The sequence below is a fragment of the Tachypleus tridentatus genome, chromosome 1, assembly GCF_004210375.1.
Source record: "Tachypleus tridentatus isolate NWPU-2018 chromosome 1, ASM421037v1, whole genome shotgun sequence".
NCBI lineage: Eukaryota > Metazoa > Arthropoda > Merostomata > Xiphosura > Limulidae > Tachypleus > Tachypleus tridentatus.
This window is the reverse complement of record NC_134825.1, coordinates 122,213,877-122,229,181: the sequence shown is the minus strand read 5'-3', so window position 1 is coordinate 122,229,181 and position 15,305 is coordinate 122,213,877.

Here is a 15,305-nt window from a genome sequence, read left to right as displayed (position 1 = left end):
TCGTGAAATCAGTGTTATTTACTTTAACCATCTGGTTGAAGCAAAGTTTAAGATACTGGTGTGACCACACACTGATGTAAGTTTCAGTTTTTCGTCAATACGGAAACAGTGTATCAAAACCTACCTAAATAGCCTCAATTATAAACAACTATTTTATTATGGTTAATTGAAAACACATGAATGTGAAATAAGAAGTTTGATTCTGGCTTAAAGCTATGTCACAGAAGTAATACATAATATTTGTTAGCGTTTACTGATTTGAATGACTGACCCACTATAAGTACGACGAGTTGGTGTCCTAAGATAAAGTGACGAAATTCCAAGAACTGTGAGTGTACTGACAAACGAGAATTTATAAGATGCCATATATATATTCAGTAAATCGCACCAACAGTACTTTATGGCAAACTACAAAATTAATATGTTACTGTGTAGTTATATTATTTTCGATATGAGGATATATTTAGTTAATTTACGTCTGCGTGACAAGTAGTAACGAAATTAAGAACACCAAAACTACTTGTTAAAGACATGTAACCCTTACAACCAGAATAAGTAAACATTACTTTGGCTGTGCTGCTTCTGTCTGCACATTCTTGTGTTCGTGATCATCTGAGATTGTTGGTATGTGATTGTGATAACAATGTAAATACATACCAACACATGAAATTCTGTAATTTCCTGGTATAATGCGCAGATATGTTTCTGGAACATGAAACGTCTTTGAACACCCATAATTTGACACAACATACATTCCACTGATATGCGCCCTATGAAGTAATTTCATGACTTCACTGAGGAATTATAAATATTTTCAGTGCTGAGATAGATAAAAAGGTAAAATAGCAATACCTTCGACAAGCAGATGCCATATGGTCATTATCCGTGATGACAGAGTATAAAAAACTAAAACAAAGAAACACAGAAAAAATGGACACACCAATATGTTTTACAAACATTCAAACATGTTTGGATTTATTTCGCGCAAAGCTACTCGAGGGCTATCTGCGCTAGCCGTCCATAATTTAGCAGTGTAAGAGTAGAGGGAAGGCAGCTTGTCATCAACACCCATTGCCAACTCTTGGGCTACTCTTTTACCAATGAATAGTGGGATTGGCCGTCACATTATAACGCTTACAAAGGGAAAAGCATGTTTAGTGTGATTGGGATTCGAACCCGAGACCCTCAGATTACGAGTCGATCGCCTTAACCCACCTGGCCATGCAGAGCTATCCAACCATGTAGAAACAATATAAAATAAAGGTTTGTGGTTAGAGCTTACGACACTGAAACAGAAGAGAGAACAAGGTGTATTTTATCACAGCTACTATTCGGAGTTTTAATAATTGGATATTGCATAAATAATTTGGCAAAGTTATTACAGGCATAAAATTGGTGAACTAAAAGGATTTAGAAGACACAAAGTATAAATAAATGAGCCAAACCCAAAACAATAGGACCGGCAATGGATTATGAAAAGACTGGCCTTCTCTGAATACCTGAAGAGTCACTCCTTGTAATGCAAGTGGCTAAACCAACATGCAGGAACACAATCAAATAAAGACACAATAACTGATCTGAATAGCTTGTTTTGGAACTTTTGCGTAATGCTATGCAAGAACTACCCATTGATAATCTTACTCTCAAGGACTATATATGTACAGTAGTTATTCATTCGTACTTACTTACTGTCAACTATTGAAGTAATTTTGTTTGATTTAGTTCCACGGTTATTTTTATACCATACGTGGCCAAATGTCTTGGGGGCGATTTTTTTGTCGATAATGGATGTTAACGAATTACTGATGGATCTCCAGTGCGGGACGCTTAGCTACCAGGTCATGTTTGTCAAAGAAAAAATAGTAATAGTCTTTACGTACACGAACTGGACACCAAACACACAGGCTGCCCATCAACTGATTCAAATATCGTATCTATAAGGGTTTCAAAGTAGTAGAATCACAAAGCAAACGTTTTTTATGTATGTCAAAGCTACTAAGACTACCTGTTGCCGTACATAATTTGGATATGACGTCTAGGTAGTTGGTGGTTGTTTTTTTAAATTTTGCACAAATCTACACGAGGGCTATCTGCTCTAGCCGTCCCTAATTTAGCAGTGTAAGACCAGAGGAAGGCAGCTAGTCATCACCACCCACCGACATCTCGTGAACTACTCTTTTTACAAACTAATAGTTGGATTGAACATCGAATTATAATGCCCTCACAGCTGAAAGGACGAATATGTTTGGTGTGAGGAGGATTTGAACCCGTGCCCCTCAGGTTTCGAGTCGAGTGCTCGAGCCACCTGACCATGCCTGCCAGAAGCGGCCACTTTCATATCTTGGGCTATCTTTACAAACTCCTAGTGGTATTGACTGTCACAACTGTAACTCATTCATGACTGAAAGTGTTTGAAACAAGATTTCGATCCAAGGACCTGCAAAGTGAGACTGGAGTGCCCTAGCAACTATGCCATGTCAGTCCAAAAAAGTAATGATAAAAGTTTTAAATAATTTTGAAACTAATATATGCACATACGTTTTGGCATTAAACGAATAAACTTTCGAAGGCCACAAAGAAAACAAATGGTTTATTGTGAGGTGTTTTTTTTCTTCTAAATCCGTGCAAGATATTTTGGTCACGCACTGAGAATGCGAGTGGTACGAATATCTGGCCAAACCACACGGGAAACACTAGACAATGTAAAAGATAGAGTCCATTTAAGACCTACAGAGAGAAGAGAAGGGCTAATGAGATCTGGTAAGTCATATCATAACAGTTCTTCATGTAACGTCAAGGAATAATTAATATCTTAAACGCTTCCATGTCTGTCGTACCTTCACTGATCTAAAAGAGCCTTGGTGTTATACGAAAAACTTTGTCGATACTGTTTATAGTATGTTGTCATATCATTAAACATTCTTCTTTGTTTCTACTTTTAGAATCTAACAATTCGTACAAAGGGATCGTGTCTCCCGCTGAGACAGAGGTAAAATCACAGATTCATAACGCTAAAATCAGGAGTTCGATTTCTCTCGGTGGACACAGTAGACAGTCCAATGTGATTTTCATACAAAAATAATACATATGAGGGGATAGATCTCTTAGCGTGGACAGTGTGAAAGGTCTACAAAGCTGGAAAGAATCAATGTGTCAGAGAACAGAACAGACTGGCACTATTAAAATTATCTGACCACCAAAGATGCCATATGTTTTATAAAGTTTGCCTATGAAAAAAGGCCCGACATGGCCAGATGGTTAAGGAGCTTGACATGTAATCTGAGTGTCGCGGGTTCGAATCCCCGTTACACCAAACATGCCCGCCCTTTCAGCCGTGGGGGCGTTATAACTATTCGTTGGTAAAAGAATAGCCCAAAAAATGGCGGTGGGTGGTGATGACTAGCTGCCTTCTCTCAAGTCTTACATTGCTAAATTAGGGACGGATAGCGCAGATAGTCTTCGGTTAGCTCTGTGCAAAATTCATAAACAAGTCTTAACAAACAAACAAATCCTATTAAAAAACACGTGAAAAAAACCGTTTCAACTCTCTTTTGAGTGTTTGCATTAATTTCATTTTTTTAATTTTTTCAGATTAATGTTGTAAAGCATTTTTTATAAATACGCTTGAAAAAGTGTCTAATACATCTTGAGAATAGTGGTTGAAGTTGATGTGTTTTAAAGAATGGTTCAACGTCGTTATTTGTTGTAGTTTTTTTTAAATTTGAATTTTCTCTTTATTTTAAACATTTATCTTGTATTTCATTATAGTTGTTTTCAGTTATCTAATAGTTGTTTGATCTATTGTTTGTTGATGCTTTGTGATTAGAAATATTGTTTTCAAAGATCCTTATTGTTCATATATGAAATAGACAAAATGCTTCAAATTCGTTGATACCAGGAGGGTTGAAAGAAACAGACTACCAAAATTTTACCCTTTGTGACAAGTTTACGGGTTTGCAACGCTAAAATCAGGGGTTAGATTCCTCTCGGTGGACATAGCAAACAGCTCGATGGGGCTTTGCTATAAAAAACACAAAAATTTACTCTTAAACGTACATGGACAAAAACCCTATAACTCCAGTGCTTTCGAAAGGTTAACCTTTCTAAGACTTATTGACCCCACGTTTTTGTTTCTGACACAATATAGGTATGTGAATGAGTGTTATGTTCCTGCTTACGTAATAAATCTGTTTTTCTTAGAGTAGTTTCAAAGACCAATATATGTATATGTGGATTTTTTCTTAGTTTTCTCTCTGGTGTAGAGTTTTTGTTTGTTTATAGTTAAACATAGAGATTATACATTATACATCTGTATAATTGGTTATCTGTGCTGTGCTAACCACTGGTATCTAAAGATAGAGTGTAGTGATATAAATCTTCAGACATTCCGTTGATCTCCTAAGGGGTCTAATCATGATAATGATTTCTAAATAAAGAAATAATTTTACGAGTTAAAAAAAATCCCTTATACGTATCAAAATTTACCAGTACAACCTTAAAATATATGATTAGTTTCCCAATCAGCGTTTCACATTACATCTATGTACTTGTTGGCTAAAGAAATATTCAATATAAATACAGAAATGTGTATTAGATTTTTTATCTTTGTGCTATTTACAATAACCTAAGCCCTGGTGGCCAAATGTTAAGTTTGAGGGATTATAACGCCCGAAATTAAGTTTCGAAAATTGCGGTGCGCAAAGAACAGATAGTCTTTTGTGTAGCTCTGTGCTTAACACAATTAAACATATGTGGAATACCATTTAGCGTAGGTTCGGCCGTTAATTATTAGTTTGTAGTAAACTGCTAGGAACACAACTAAAACATGCATGTGTAATCTTGTTTCCATATATAGTTTGTTTGTTTTTTGAATTTCGCACAAAGCTACTCGAGGGCTGTCTGTGCTAGCCGTCCCTAAGTTAGCAGTATAAGACTAGATGGAAGGCAGCTAGGCATCACCACCCACCGCCAACTCTTGGGCTACTTTTTACCAACGAATAGTGGGATTTACCGTAACATTATAACGCCCCCACGGCTGAAAGGGCGAGCATGTTTAACACGAAGGGGATGCGAACCTGCGACCTTCACATTACGAGTCGCACGCCTCAACACGCTTGGCCATGCCGGGCCTGTTTCCATATATTAAAAAAAAAACTTCAATAATCCATTAATATCAGACTTTTTCCACTAAATACTCCTTGATTTGTTTTTAGAATATTAATAAAAACAATGTATTTGTTTACGTGCTACAACTAATTTAGCTTCTATGAACATGTGTTTTATAATTATAAAACGTGTCTAATTATTACGTTTATATTGTTGTGTGTACAAGTAAATATATGTATTTAACTGTGCGGATGAACATTTTTCATATAGTGTTGAAGGATTATAGAATTCGTATGAAAAATATTCTGTTCTTTAAGTTATTTCAATTTCATTTCATTTCAAAATGTAATGAAATCAAGCACACGCGTTGAAAAGAGCCTTCAAAGAACATATATTCTACAAATGTGTTTCCATTTCTCTCTTTCTCCTTTCGTATTATCTTTTAATGTTTTATTTCCACCAAAGATTAGCCACTTACTTCCGTTTTTTAACACGTGTTCTTGTCTTAATATCTATTGTATACTATCTTTGACGGTTAGTGCTTCAAACCAATGTATATAAATCTTAAATATTTTAGTAGTTTTTTTGCACCTGGTCAATTTTCCTGTGCCTGAGAAAATATATAATACGTTTAATACAATAAAAAGTGAAAATAAAAATGCGATACTTCGGAATGGCACGAGGTGTTGTTAAATGGAATGAAAACCTTGGAACAGAGTCACGTGAAAAGAATTTCATGAGAAACTGCAAATAGAACATTTATGTCTGGTTTTGAAATACCCTAGCATTAAAATAATATATTGGGCATTTGAAATGTATGATCGTCAATATTTTTATTGTTTGATTGTTTTGAATTATCGTTCAAGGCTACATTAGGGTTATGTGCGCTATTCGTCCCTGATTTAGCAGTGTAAGACTAGAGGGAAGGTAGCTAGTCATCACCACCCACCGCCAACTCTTGAGTTACTCTTTTACCGACGAATAGTGGGATTGACCGATACATTATAACGCCCGGCTGAAAGTGCGAGCGTGTTTGGCGCGACGGGGATGCGGACCCGCGACCCACAGATTACGAGTCGCACGTCTTAACCCACCCAGCCATGCCACTAGATATTGGATTTCGATACTCAGGGATGCTAGAGCTCAGTTAGTCTATTGTGTGGTTTAGTGTTTAATTACAAACAAACAATCTTTTGCACGAATATATATCTATTTGTATATCGAATTTTGTTTCTGTTAAATATATATTTAGAAATGCATGTAACTTTTACTGTTATAATGTATTGCGAAATTCCCGCCTATTCACTAAAATTGTAGAAGACTCTTGAAGGTAAGAATGAACAATATACGTGTGCACGTAAACACCAGCATATTTAATATTGTTGTGCAAGCTGAAATTTTGAAAAGCTCTCCTCATGCGTATAAATGAATCCAACGCAATGCGCCAAGAGACAGTATATATTATTAGTTTTCTATAGTTAGTATATTATAAACCTCGAAAGCTATAATTGTGATAAACGCTTATTAATTGGGAAACTAGAGATGTTTGGCCAGGAATGTTTATAATTTTCGAACATTACAAACCGTTTAACTTTGGCGGATTAACATCAGACGTTAGTATTTTTACGAAGACAATATATAACTTTAGCTTTGGAAAACTCACGTATGATTAACGAACAGCTAGATAGCTCCTGAGTTAAATGAATTGTATCGATGTGAACTCGAAATGAATTCACTCATCTCGACCCTCGGATGGATATTAAGAAAGCTCGGATTACATTGAAGACTCAATGTTGTTTGTAAGTTTGTAAATTCATTGTATATAAATCGCTATTCGTGATAAGTACTAGTGATAATTGTTACTATAAAATGTATCATTATTTGTATATCAAAATATATTTGTGTTTGAAAGAAAACTGTGTGCATTAATCTTTTTGGCAAATATAAACGTATCGACATTTAATAAACGTCTAAATTTAAGTTACCACTAAAGTGAGTTAGAGTTACTGTTTCAAACTGTAACGTTTAACAACGCGTTTATGTTGCGCATTCTCTTAATGATTTATTTTGTTATTTATATACTCACGAACTGATAAAGATCAGAAATAGATGCATATTTAACTACATTGACCTTGTCATTAAAGAAGCAAAACTGCCTATTAAACGTACGACATTTTCAGTTGTGTGTGTATGTGTTTTCTTATAGCAAAGCAAGCCACATCGGGCTATCTGCTAAGCCCATCGAAAGGAATCGAACCCCTGATTTTAGCGTTGTAAATCCGAAGACATACCGCTGTATTAGCGAGGGGATTTTCAGTTGTATTTTTAACTCACCACGGTGATCCTATATTTATAAAACATGTCTTTCAAACTGCATGCAATGATAACCCCTATGAGTAAAGTAAAAATACAACTACCATTACATTATATATGGTATACTTTTCATCTGTATAAGAATATTGTTTTTTTCGATTTAAGATTACTGAAGAAGGATGGAAATTTTCATTTACTTAACTTATATACTGAACTAATAGGTTTGCTTGCGGTGGGTGGTGATGACTAGCTGCCTTCCCTTTATTTTAAGCTGCTAAACTAGGGATGGCTAGCGCAGATAGCCATCGTGTAGCTTTGCTCGAAATTCAAAACAAACCAATTATTAAACACCGAATGAATCCATTTTAACATCGTGGTTTGTTTTAGACCCATTTAGCTATTTCAATCATAAACACCATTTTGAGATTGTTGTGTGAATTCCACAGAAGTTCATTCTTTAAGTGCGCACATGATAAACCATATTAGAATTGCTCAATGCATTGTTTGGGAGCAGTTTTCAGTACGTCATGCTATTCTCAAATAAGTACATTGTTTTCAATTCATATAACACACAAACAGATCACGTTGTTCACATAATACTAGGTTGAATTTGAGTACGAAGAAACATTAGACTAATGGAACTGACAAACATTTAGATATAAGCACAATGTAGTGGATTAGTAATAAAAAACAACTTATTATTCGAAGGATTTTATGAAATGTTTTTTATAATATTCGAAATACTTTAGTTAATAGAATTGCAAATAATATTTGTCCTCTAATTATCTCTCGATAAGCCATTAGTTTGTATATTAGATAATTTTGTATCAAATGTTTGTTTAGTTATTTTACGTATAACGTATTACTAATTTATCATTTCTTCTGAATTACGGTTGTACGACACCAGTCTGTTAGTCTTTTTTTTTTTTTTAAACGGCTCTCTACGCATGGTCATATAGTATAATCTTCCTTAATTACCCGATGCTGAATGCGTTTTTTATGATAGAACTTATAATTAATCAATTAATTACTACAGATAAAATAGACATATAATAACTCCAATTAAATGGACTAATTCCACTACAAAATATTTTAAAAACATAAAACTCCATTTATTACTCAAAACAAGTGTATACTCAAAGAATTATAAAGTCATTATAACTACAATAAGTTTTGAAGATAATAAAAGAATTTAAGAGAATCCACTTCTAAACTGAAAAACAATCGAATGTTAATGGTTCAGTCATTATTTATGTATAACGAACTTTAACAAAATTTACATTTAAAGAAATATACTCAATATGTGCTTATTTGTTCTATCCAGTTTACCATAATTAGCCCCTGAGCAACAAGTTTTCAACAACTATGTTTGTTTGATTGCCGCGAAGCAACTGGCAATCTGCGCTCTGCCCACAGCGAGTATCAATCCCATATTTACAGCCCTATCAGTTCCCAGACTTACCTCTGTACCACATTTAAGAATCTTGATAAATTTCAATCAATATATTCAGAATACTGCGAATAAAACTGAACATTATTTCTCAAGCCAACTTATAATTTTTCCCTAACCGAAGCTTAGGTCTCCAACGGTACATTAACTTTCCTTAACTTCAGTGTTTAACTGTTAAATGTTAAAATATTGTTCCCAATGTACTTCTAAAAGTCGGAAATAACAACCGGAATAGTTCTTCTAAAGTGCTCTCTTTAAACTTTGTAATTAATATTATTGTTACGCTATCACTACTTTGACGCACAACCGAAATAGTTCTTCTAAAGTGCCCTCTTTAAACTTTGTAATTAATATTATTGTTACGCTATCACTACTTTGACGCATAACCGAAATAGTTCTTCTAAAGTGCCCTATTTAAACTTTATAATTAATATTATTGTATCGCTATCACTACTTTGACGCACAACTGAAATAGTTCTTCTAAAGTGCCCTATTTAAACTTTATAATTAATATTATTGTATCGCTATCACTACTTTAACGCATAACCGAAATAGTTCTTCTAAAGTGCCCTATTTAAACTTCATAATTAATATTATTGTTACGCTACACTGCTTTGACGCTACTTGAATTTTTTCTGAACATATGTATTGTAAAAATAGCAACATATGTCATTCAACATTAGTTACTGTTTTCTACTACCGGTTATATTTAACCTAAATAATTTGAAATCTGTATTAATACAACATTTCCTATTCACTCCTTTTTTATTTTGGTTTTATCGTAAAGTAAACCTTCATGTGGGTATAATATTTATGTAAATATAGGTACATACGTAAAATATTCTGAATTCGACCAAGCGCAGTACTAAAGTTTTGGTTTGTTTGTTTTGAATTTTGCGCAAAGGTTACATGAGAGCTATCTGCGTTAGCCGTCCCAAATTTAGCAGTGTAAGACTAGAAGGAAGGCAGCCTAGTCATCACCACCTACTGCCAACTCTTTTACCAACGAATACTGGGATTGACCGTCACATTATAACACTCCCATGTTTGGTGTGACGGGATTCAAACCCGCGACCCTCAAAATACGAGTCGAATGCCTTGACCACCTGGCCTTGCCGGCCTAGTACTAAAGTTAATATTTAAGCACAGTTTTAGCCGTTGTGGATGATAACAAAGTTGTTAAAATTTAGATATAAGCATAGTAATAAATTTCATTCGATTAAAACGCATTAATTTGTTTTTAATGTACAGTTTTAGCCATTGTATTTGAAGACGTCATGAGATCCATAATTTCTGGTTAACAAAATATTTTAATGATAGTTTTTGCTGTCTGTCGCAGGACTGGAAAGACCAACTTCAGGTGATTGACAGCGGTTCTTATACTTACCTGTTAGTCTTCCTGGCGGGTTATGATCATTATCTTTCTGCTACAGGAAGTCCTTTACAACTTTGTAGACTGGATGTCAACATTGGTTTTTACGCCATTTTCTTGTTTAATTGCTGTTTTGTTTTTACCTTCATTTACTTTTACAAATTTTACTCCATTTACTTTACTTTTACCTTTTTACTCTACATTTGGCTACTCATTATTATGATTTTGCTATGTGTCTTTTAAAACTTCTATTCTTTTACATTTTGATACTGGCTGCTATGACACATAACCCAGAACCAGGACTGGAAAGGCCAACTTCAGGTGATTGACGGTGGTTCTTGAACTTACCTGTTAGTCTTCCTGGTGGGTTATGATCATTACCATTTTGCTAGAGTAAGTAGTTTACAACTTCTTTTACTCTGCTTTCTCTCTTAACATTGTAGACTAGGTGTCAACATTGGTTTTATACTTTTTCTGTTTTTCAATGATATTTTGTTTTACCTTCATTTCCTTTTATGTGTTTCACTACATTTAATTTGTTTTTACCTTTTTACCGGACGTTTGGCGCAGATAGCCTAGCTGCTTTGTGCTATAAAACACTAAATCAATCAATCAAGCTGTCTGTCGATACCACAAGAATATATATCAGATTGTTTTTTCAATTATAATATATTTTTAAATAATTACTTTACATCAGCACGATTTTGGTATTAACTGACATTAATAGGAATAGAACTCACGAGCGTCTTGCGCGGCTGTAGTGAAAATGAGTGATAATGAAATCTATATAATTACGTTCGTATTTATTTCAAAACCTATTTCACAGACATGAATTCCAGATAACGATTATTAACATATTTGTTGCCAATACTGTAATTGAAGTGACTATCTCGTTAAATTTGTAGTTTTAATACCTATAGCACTTTTTAACGACTGAGTTCGTCGAAAAACGTGACAGTCAATCCCACTATTCGCTGGTTAAAGAGTAGCCCAAGAGTTGGCTGTGGGTGGTGATGACTACCTGCCTTCCCTCTAGTGTTATACTGCTAAATTAGGGACGGCTAACACAGATAGCCCTCGAGTAGCTTTGTGCAAAATTCAAAACAAAACAAACAACTAAGTTCATTTTGTAGCTGTGTAATAGATGCTAAGTATACAATTTTTTGTCTGTACTAGACTGGAACTGAACACTGTTAATCATATTACCGTGTTAATTAGCTAAGTTTGTTTACTATTAATGGATTAGCTTAACCTTTAGGTACATGTTTGATGTACAAATAATTATTAAACTGTAATTATCCCTCTAAATACACAGATTTAGCTTCACTGTTTTTGTCAAGATAAGCTCGTGTTTAAAAGGAATTTCAAAGTATTACAACCAGTTTTATCTTGTTGAAATGAGAAAAGTGCCCAATATATTTCAATAATTAACACGTTTTTTCACACCATATTCTACAGATTATAAGAAGTGTGACTCTTATTTAGTGTAAAATCTTTTATTTGTTTTGTGGGTATGTTTTTATTTTTTTACTATTGTTATCATTCTTCTACATTAAAAATTCAAGGAGAACTTTGAAAAACAAGCGCTATTAAGGTGAGTATGCGACTACAACGAAGTTCATTATTTCTTTTATGGTATAGTCCACATTTTATAGAGGTCGCTAGAGAAAGAAAAGGAGAAAAAAAACTCGTAGTAATAATAGCATTTGAACGGAGATGGGTGACTTGTCTTTATAACAAGCTATTACTCAAGAAATTGAAGTGAAAGTAACTAGATAACTCTGTAACTCTAAGAAATTTCCAAGAATGCCATGGAATGGTGAAGTGAGTTTATTGTTACATGTTTAACATGGTGTCTGTTCAAGCTGAAAGTCAATGAATCGACTGTGTAGATGATGGAAAAGTTTTCACTAAATGTTTCACTTGCTACTAGGAAAAACATCATTTGTTTCAACAAAACCAGAAATGTCTAGTCGAGAGAAAGGAACTTACAAAACGTACTACAAGAAATTACCTTTTTCCGTGAAAAACTTTCGTTTATTTATCATATAATGTTCAGCGCATTTGTGTTTGAAAGAAGCGAGTCGAAATTGCTTGGTAGGATACCAAACAATGGACATCATTTTAATTTTCTTACGCAGCATTTAATACTTAAATCGGGTTTCAGGTGGCGGTGATTGTTCTACTAAATCTAAAACTGACTTGGTTGTGAAAAGGGAAACACAAATCCTGTTTTACTGCTTCAAAACTTCAATTTAAAAAAGACCTAAGAACCTTTATAGGTTGTAATCTTTGCTTGACACATGACCAAATCTATTTTGCCTTTAACGTCGAATGTGGACAGGAATAAATAATAAAGTCAATGGCAAGCCAGAACAATAAGTACAACTTGATATCGACCGTTCAGAGGTAATTTTATAAGATATGAGGAACATCCCTGTGAATAAATATTAGTCTGACTTAAATCAGTAACTACGTTTTACACAGGTCCGGCATGGCCAAGTGATTATGGCAACCCGACTCGTAATCCGAAATCAAATCCCCATCACACCAAACATACTCTCCCTTTCAACCATGGGAGCGTTATAATGTGACGTTTAATCCCACCATTCATTGGTAAAAGAGTAGCCAAGAATTGGCGGTGAGTGGTGATGACTAGCTGCCTTCCTTTTAGTCTTAAGCTGCTAAATTAGGGGTGGCTAGCGCAGATAGTCCTCGTGTAGTTTTGCGCGAAATTAAAAAAACAAACAGACCGTTCTACTTAAATTGCAAGATTCAACGACGATAAAGTAACCGGTTCGTAAGTAACAAACTGAAGTTCATGGACTTTTGTTCTTTCTATTTCCTATTTATGGACATTTTTATGAATATCGAACTTCGTGGGTCATTCACTGACGCAGCTGTGTGAGTCCTTTTCATCAACCTACGTCAGGTTTTTCAGTTGATGAGTAGTAAGTTTCTTTAGTACGCTCTCATTAAGTAACGAATTACACGTACTTTTTCACTCTTTATCGGCGTGCCAGCTATTGGTGAAATAAAATAAAACTTTAAAGTTATGTTTATAAACACATTCTTTTTAAATCTTAGTATACACCCCACAATTGTTGTCACTATAAGTTATTTCTCAGAGTGAATTCTAAAACACGGGGTTTAGTAGCTTTATTCTGGATCAAGTGTGGTTGGTTGTTTATGTTCAAACGCAGAGTTACACAATGGACTCGCTACGTTATGCCTACAGTAATGTTTGTTTGGAATTTCGCGCAAAGCTACACGAGGACTATCTGCACTAGCCATCCCTAATTTGGCAGTGTAAGACTAGTAGGGAAGGCAGCTAGTCATCATCACTCACCGCCAACTCTTGGACTATTCTTTACCAACGAATAGTGGAATTGACCGTCACATTATAGCATATTTGGTGCGACCGAGATTTGAACCCGCGACCCTCGGATTATAAGTCAGTGCCTTAATCACACGACCATGCCAGGCCCAACAGTAAGGAATTGGACAATGGATTTTAGGTGTTGCAAGTGTCATGCCTAACACAGAGGCACCGGTGGAATTATCGGAAGTCAGCACTTCTTAAGGTTAGAACTGATTATAGAAAACTTTCATACTCTTTATGTTTCTCATAAAATATGTGTAAGAGAAATTGGTTGTAATTCAGCAAACATCTCATTGCTTATTAATTAAGTTTGTATATCACTGTTTGGTTCGGCATGACCATGTGGGTTAAGGCGTGCGACTCCTAATCTGAGGGTCGCAGGTTCGCATCTCCGTCGCACCAAACATGATCGTATTTTAATCCGTGGGGGCGTTATAATGTGACGGTCTTTCCCTCTATTCGTTGGTAAGAGAATAGCCCAAGAGTTGGCAATGGGTGGTGATGACTTGTTGCTGCCTTCTCCCTAGTCTTACACTGCTATATTAGGGACAGCTAACGCAGATAGCCCTCGAGTAGCTTTGCGCGTAATTCAAAAAAACAAACAAAAAATTTATTTCTATTAGAAAATTCGTTTAACTTGAACATTTAGGAATTTTAACGATGATTTGTAACATGAAAACAACAAAAGTGAAGTACAATATGTATGTTATTAAATGCTGTATCAAAGAAACGAAACGAGTCTTCAGTAAAAATAAAAAAAAATTAATTTACATCACGACGAAGAATTCTGTTAACAATAGTAATATCACATTAAACAATAACGTAAAATAATGTTTAATCTCATTGAAAAGTAGATAAGAGATTTAGAAATAGTTGTATTATTCACTTCGTGTTACTTTAATTTATCGACCGATATTCTGTACTTAGACTTTACTCTTACTATTCTTTTTAGATTTATTTATTAATGTGCCTGTCTTGTTTGTTTGCAGTTAAGCACAAATCCACAAAATGAGTTATTTGTGCTCTGTCCAACACAGGTATCGAAACCCGATTTTTAATTTTGTAATTCTGCAGGTGGCTCGTGTGTCTTACAGTCATTGTGAACCTGTGTGGTATATACTTCGTGATGTGACCGTGAACATGACTTAGTGTACATTGAGTGGATCTGTTTCATTTGTTCGTCATTGTGCTTTCTGATAAGTTTGGATTAATTGTAATGAAAAGTTTTTTCTTGTCCATAGGGGAATTTCAAATATGCTATGTGTCACTGAATATAAAATGGAAATCTTAATAAAATACAGGTCAAACCATTTGTCTACAAGCTACTTTTAAAGGATTGTACTTAAAGTGTGTAAAACGTTTTCCTTACAAATGTAGATGAACATTCAAAGTTTATCTTCTTAAAACTTAATTTTCGTATGTCACACGGAAGATAAATGAAATTCATGAAGCTATGTCATTTTAGTTTCGAACTTCAGGCTTGATTAGCAAATCATTTAACAGAAGTGTCACTTTAATCACGTGAATTTAATTAATCAAGTCACGCGATTATGCTTATCCTACTAGTTAAAACATTGTTTTATGAATTTTTGTTTAGTCTTAAACCGATGTACAAATGCTCCATATTGAACCACCAAAATCACATATAAACAGTTTTAGTTTCAACTTACGAATACACACAT